Below are 6,430 nucleotides of genomic sequence, written 5' to 3' on the forward strand. Positions count from 1 at the left end.
TACCCTGAAGGGAAAGCATTCAGGCTGCAACTGCTCACAGGAACAAGAATGAGGAGAAGGAATGCACAGTGCATCCCACACCCACGTCCGCTGCCCAGTTGCTGTGCACATATGCAAACACACATACATTAAAATCAACAAGTACGCACACCGTGTTTTGAGCAATGCCCCGAAAGCTCTGGGAACACGGGAGAACAGAAACAATCCCTGGGGGATGACATTAAAATCAGGGAGACAAAACTAACCTACACATAGCAATTAGACTAAGAGTAGATGCAATCCTGTTTAGTAACTATACATTTTAAATGCTTATTTCAAAAGCTGTACAACCCAACAGTGGAAATTTGGAAACATCACCGCCAATCCCGCCATCCTAATTCATTGCTGTGTCACTTCCCGCCCCCGCAGCCCCTCTTCCCTTGGTCTACTTGGAGACACCGTTTTTAACATGCTGATCCGGCACACACAGGTTGAGTGCAGTGTAGCTGGCGAATATACTGTGCTGGCTACCCTAAGTAATACAAGCGTGAACCTCGGGGAGGGATCTGATTCCACCATAATTAGCTGCGTGAAAGCTGCAAGCTACTTAATCTCTCGGAGCCTCAGTTTGTTTAACGTTAAATGGGAGAGTCGATGTGAGGATTAAATGAGATAATGCATGTAGCTCACTTAACACATGGCTGGCACATGGAAAGGCTCATCAAAGGCAGTACAATATTTCGTTTTAGCAGAATTTAGAATCCAGTGTGGAAAATAACTGCACAAATAATTATAAAACATTTGGTAGAAGGTTAGTGAAGATAGCATGACAAGTGAAATTAGGGGAGGATGAGATTTAGAATAGCAGAGATGGAGGGGAAACATAATCCAGGTGGATTAGAAAAAAAAAAGGGTGAACCAAAGCCTGGAGGTGCAGAAGCAGGCCATGTGTTTCATGCAAAATAAGCAGACTAATGTGACTGGAGCACAGGGTATGCTTGGAATAGCAGCGGGACGTAATGCTGACCGATGCCGTTACATGTGGAATTGTGTTAAAATTGTGGAAGTAATTGAACATCAGATTGGGGAGTTAGTGCTTAATTGACTTGGAAATAAGAGTTTTGAAGAAAGGGATGATGAAAAACCCACGTTTTCAGTTAGAGTGGGAAAGAAGCTGGAGAGAGAAAGATTTGTTAGAAACATGCTGCTTATCATCCAGATAATCAGAAAGAAGGAACTGATTAGGAGTAATAGAATAATAGATGGTTAGGAGAGGATAGAAGGGAAGGCACTGGCAAGATAGAATCTCTAGGGGTTAGGCTGTGGTGACAAGCAGGCATAACAGGAGCAGCAAGAGTGGAGGTTAAAGAAGGCAGTCACTTAGCCAGGTTACTGGGTGATTACTGGCCATTAACAGGTCCACACTGGAGATCAGTTTTAGTATGAAGAGGGTAGGGTGGGCAGAAGTCATTTTACAAGAGGTTAGTGAGTGAATGAGTAGGTGCTCATTTTCAGATATTAGAGCGGGGAGGATAGAGAAATAGAACAAGATGCTGAATGTTTCTATTAGATGATCTTCCAGAAATCAGTTTTTTTTGGGGGGGGGGGGGGATGGAGTCTAGCTCTGTCGCCCCGGGTGGAGTGCAGTGGATCTCAGGTCACTGCAACCTCCGCCTCCCTGGTTCAAGCGATTCTCCTGCCTCAGCCTCCCAAGTAGCTAGGATTACAGGCGCCAGCCATCATGCCCGGCTAGTTTTTGTATTTTTAGTAGAGACGGGGTCTCACTACGTTGGCCAGGATGGTCTGAACTCCTGATCTCAGGTGATCCACCCGCATGGGCCTCCCAAAGTGCTGGGATTACAGGCATGAGCCACTGTGCCCGGTCAAGAGATCGTTTTTTAACTGAGACAGGAAGAAGGAAGATCACAAAGTGTCAAGGAAAGAATGGGTGGTGAAATGCAAGCTGTGAACGAAGACTGTGGACATCCCTATCTGGAGCTTTGAAGGTTATGGGAGCCTTAAGGGACCTCAGAGTGAAGGGAAAGTTCTCTGTTAGCATATAAGAGACCTAATGTGTTTGTAGGAAAAAACAAAACGAAACAAAACAGTAAAGAGGGATTAATGTGGATAAAGGCTGGAATGAGGTTTTGGAATTAACAGGTAGAGACGGAATCAGGATTCAAAGTGACGACCACAGTGTTCCTCATGTGGAAGTCACAGACGGCACCACAAAGTAGGAAGCCATGCAGCTATGGAGCAAAGAATTGGGAAACTCTCTCTGTACTGAGTTGGAACGATCTCCAAGTTAGGTCATTATGTTTAAAAAGCAAAATGAGGCTGGGCGCCGTGGCTCAAGCCTGTAATCCCAGCACTTTGGGAGGCCGAGGCGGGCGGATCACGAGGTCAGGAGATCGAGACCATCCTGGCTAACACGGTGAAACCCCGTCTCTACTAAAAATACAAAAAAAAATTAGCCAGGCGCGGTGGCGGGCGCTTGTAGTCCTAGCTACTCAGTAGGCTGAGGCAGGAGAATGATGTGAACCTGGGAGGTGGAGGTTGCAGTGAGCCGAGATCGCACCACTGCACTCCAGGCTGGGCGGCAGAGCGAGACTCAGCCTCAAAAAAAAAAAAAAAAAAAAAAAAAAAAAAAAAAGAAGAAGAAGAAGAAAAAAAAGAAAAAAAAAAAAAAGGCAAAACGAGGGACAGTGGATACAATATATTACATTCTGGTTAAAGTGAAAGAGAGAAAACAAAAATAAGGAATAACGTTTGTGTTTGCTTCCCTCTGCCTAAACAAACTCTGGAAGGAAATGTAAGACATCAAGTAAGAAAGGAGGTTACAAACTGGGATGGTGAGGAGAACTGAAAAGAGAGCAGAGAGACTTTTCACTGTGTGTCGTTTAATTCTTTCTGTTTTTTTTCTTTTTTTGCAGCATAGAATGTATTAATGATTCAAAATGAAAAAGTTACACAAATTGAAAAATGAAAAAGAATTTACAAATTGAAAAAATATATCTTTACTATAGAATGCTATGCAGCCATTTAAAATAACATAGAAAATATATGTACTGACTTGCAAAAAGGTCCATGACATATGAGGTGCAAAAATCAGGTTGTAGAATAAAGTATACAGAGTATCTGATAATCAGTGAATAGTTTCAATTTATTTCGAGTCCTTGGAAAAGATATTCAGTTTTTTGGAATATATAATGTGGCCATTTAAAATGGAATTCAATGGAAAAGGTATTTCAGTTATTTGGAATATATATAATATATAATGTGGCCATTTAAAATGGAATTCAAAGCGGGTGTGGTGGCTCATGCCTGTAATTCCAGCACTTTGGGAGGCCAAGGTGGGCGGCTGACTTGAGGCCAGGAGTTTGAGACCAGCCTGGCCAACATGGCAAAACTCTATCTCTACTAAAAATACAAAAATTAGCTGGGCGTGGTGGCATGCATCTGTAATCCCAGCTACTTGGAAGGCCGAGGCATGAGAACTGCTTGAACCCAAGAGGTGGAGGTTGCAGTGAGCCAAGATTGCACCACTGCACTCCAGCCTGGGTGACAGAAATTCTGTCTCCAAAAAAACAAAAAACAAAACAAAAGAAAACAAACAAAAAATGGAACCCCCCCAAAATATGTAATAGTATGTAAGATTTTAACAATATAAAAATATCTACAGTAAGAAATATGGGCAAATTTCAACAGAGATGAAAAATATAAAAGTAAAATCAGCTGTGTTGTTGTGACAGGATGTGTAGCAATTTTTTACTTAAATATATATTTAATATTATTACATGTGATTATGAAAATAATTAAAATATTTGAATGATATATCTGTAAAGAAAGAGGGTCATGTTGCTGGAGCTAATATTGGCAAGAAGGCATGTGAAGAGAGGAGCAGTGACACGGTGTAGATGAGGAACTTTAGGAGAGGGGAGTTCTGGGTAGAGCAAGGCAGGAGACTTCGGGCAAGATGGGTCAGCAGCAGTGACGGCCCAGGTGGCATGGCTGATGACTGTGGTGATCCCAGTTGGCCAGGCTGGTGATTCCCTTCAAAAAGCATGTAGGCCGGGCGTGGTGGTTCACGCCTGTAATCCCAGCACTTTGAGAGGCTGAGGTGGGTGAATCACAAGGTCAGGAGTTCGAGACCAACCTGACCAATGTGGTGAAACCCTGTCTCTACCAAAAATAGAAAACTTAGCCGGACGTGGTGGCACGCGCCTGTAATCCCAGCTACTCAGGAGGCTGAGGCAGAAGAATCGCTTGAACCCAGGAGGCGGAGGTTGCAGTGAGCTGAGATCAGGCCACTGCGCTCTGGCGTGGGTGACGGAGCAAGACTCTGTCTCAGAAAAAAGGAAAAAAGAAAAAAGCATGTAGTAGCCTGGAGAGCTCACGGTGAGAACTACAAATGCTGGAAACTGCAAAGAGGCAAGTGATTCTGGGATGTACCATTTGAAATGCACCATTGAAAAGCCCATCTGTGGGATCTAGGATTATTAGAGAACTAACTGCTGGTATGTAACTCTGGAAGGATTGGAAGGTTTGTCTGCACCATTCTCTTGGTTTAGCAAGTTTTCCTTCTTTTTTTTTTTTTTTGTATTTTAACTTTATATTTACATATAACATATCTACAAAATGCAGCATTCTCTTTTATGTGTGTGTGTGTGTGTGTGTTTGAGACGGAGTCTCGCTCTGTCACCCAGGCTGGAGTGCAGTGGTGCGATCTCGGCTCACTGCAAGCTCCGCATCCCCAGTTCACGCTATTCTCCCGCCGCAGCCTCCTGAGTAGCCAGGATGGTCTTGATCTCCTGACCTCGTGAACTGCCCGCCTCAGCCTCCCAAAATGTTGGGATTACAGGCGTGAGCCATCGAGCCCGGTTTTATGTGCTTCTTTCTATCTTTTGTATATATCCTTTTAAAATCTGAGATCAGTACAAAACTGTATGTCCAGAGCCATAACAATTTTGTAAAATAAAAATAATTATATATTTTAAAACACCATGCTATATACCATAGATATATATAATTTTTATGTGTCAATAAAAATAAATAAAGAAAAGAATTAGGTTTATAAATGTATAGAAGGAAAGGCATCATAATATAAATGATTATCTCTGTGTGGTAGGATATTCGTTTCTCTCTATTTGTGTTGCTTTTCCTTTTCCCCAGATTTTCTTTAGTGAATATGTTTTATTTTTATTGACAAGAAAAATTTTTGGAGCTCCCGTTTTCTCTTTTGGTTAGAAATATTTTCAAATGCACAGAAAAGTAGAAAGAATAATCCAGAAACATCTACAGTATTCCCATTACCAAATTTTCCCATTTTCTCATGTTTCCTTCATCCATTTTTGAGCTATCATGTCATTTAACCTGTTAATTTCATTTTCATGTCTAAAAATAATGACTTTTTATATAACTATGATAACGTTATCATTCCTGGTAAGTTTAACAATAATTTGCTAATATAATTTTGTGCCCAGTTCATACTCAAATTTCCCCAGTTGACCCCAAAATATCTTACAGATGGTTTGTTCAAACCAGGATTTAATTAAGAACTAGTCATTGCATTTGGTATTATGTGGGGTTCTTTTTGAGAAACCTGACTTAATTAGAACTTCGTAAGCAATATAATGTTTCACGAAGAAGGTGGCATTTGAAATCTGAGTCCTCAAGGATATGTCAGAATTGACGTGAGTAGAGAAGTGAGGTCACCTCAGGAGCAGAGATCAAAGTGAGCAAATTCAGAGAGACAGAAAGGGGGCAGGTATGTTTGTCTAGTGGCAAGTAGCCCCATGTATTTTGGATCAAAGGGGAGAGAATAAGGGGGGGATACAATTAGTAAAATAAATTAGAAACAGATCATGGAGGGCCATGAGGATTGTTTCCAGTTCAAGTTCACTCTGTAAACAACATGAGAATTCTAGTGAGCCCCAGTGATAATAACCCATCAGTCCATAATGCCTGTAAGACTCTGGCTGTGTTGCATTAATATATGCACCCCTAGCACCTAGCAAAGCATGGGACATAGGATGTATTCAGTGTTGAAAACATGGTGCTCGGCCAGGTGCAGTGGCTCTCGCCTGCAATCCCAGAACTTTGGGAGGCCAAGGCGGGTGGATCACCTGAGGTCAGGAGCTCGAGACTAGCCTGACCAACATGGTGAAACCCCATCTCTACTAAAAATACAAAAACTAGCTGGGCATGATGGTGTGCCTGTAATCCCAGCTACTCGGGAGGCTGAGGCAGGAGAATTGCTTGTACTCGGGAGGTGGATGTTGCAGTGAGCTGAGATCGTGCCACTGAACTCCAGCCTGGGTGACAGAGCAAGACTCTATTTTAAAAGAAAAGAAAAGAAAAGAAAAGAAAAGAAAAGAAAAGAAAAAAAAAGAAAAGAAAGAAAGAAAGAAAGAGAAAGAAAGAAAGAAAGAAAGAAAGAAAGAAAGAAAGA

The sequence above is a fragment of the Rhinopithecus roxellana genome, chromosome 6, assembly GCF_007565055.1.
Source record: "Rhinopithecus roxellana isolate Shanxi Qingling chromosome 6, ASM756505v1, whole genome shotgun sequence".
Lineage (NCBI taxonomy): Eukaryota > Metazoa > Chordata > Mammalia > Primates > Cercopithecidae > Rhinopithecus > Rhinopithecus roxellana.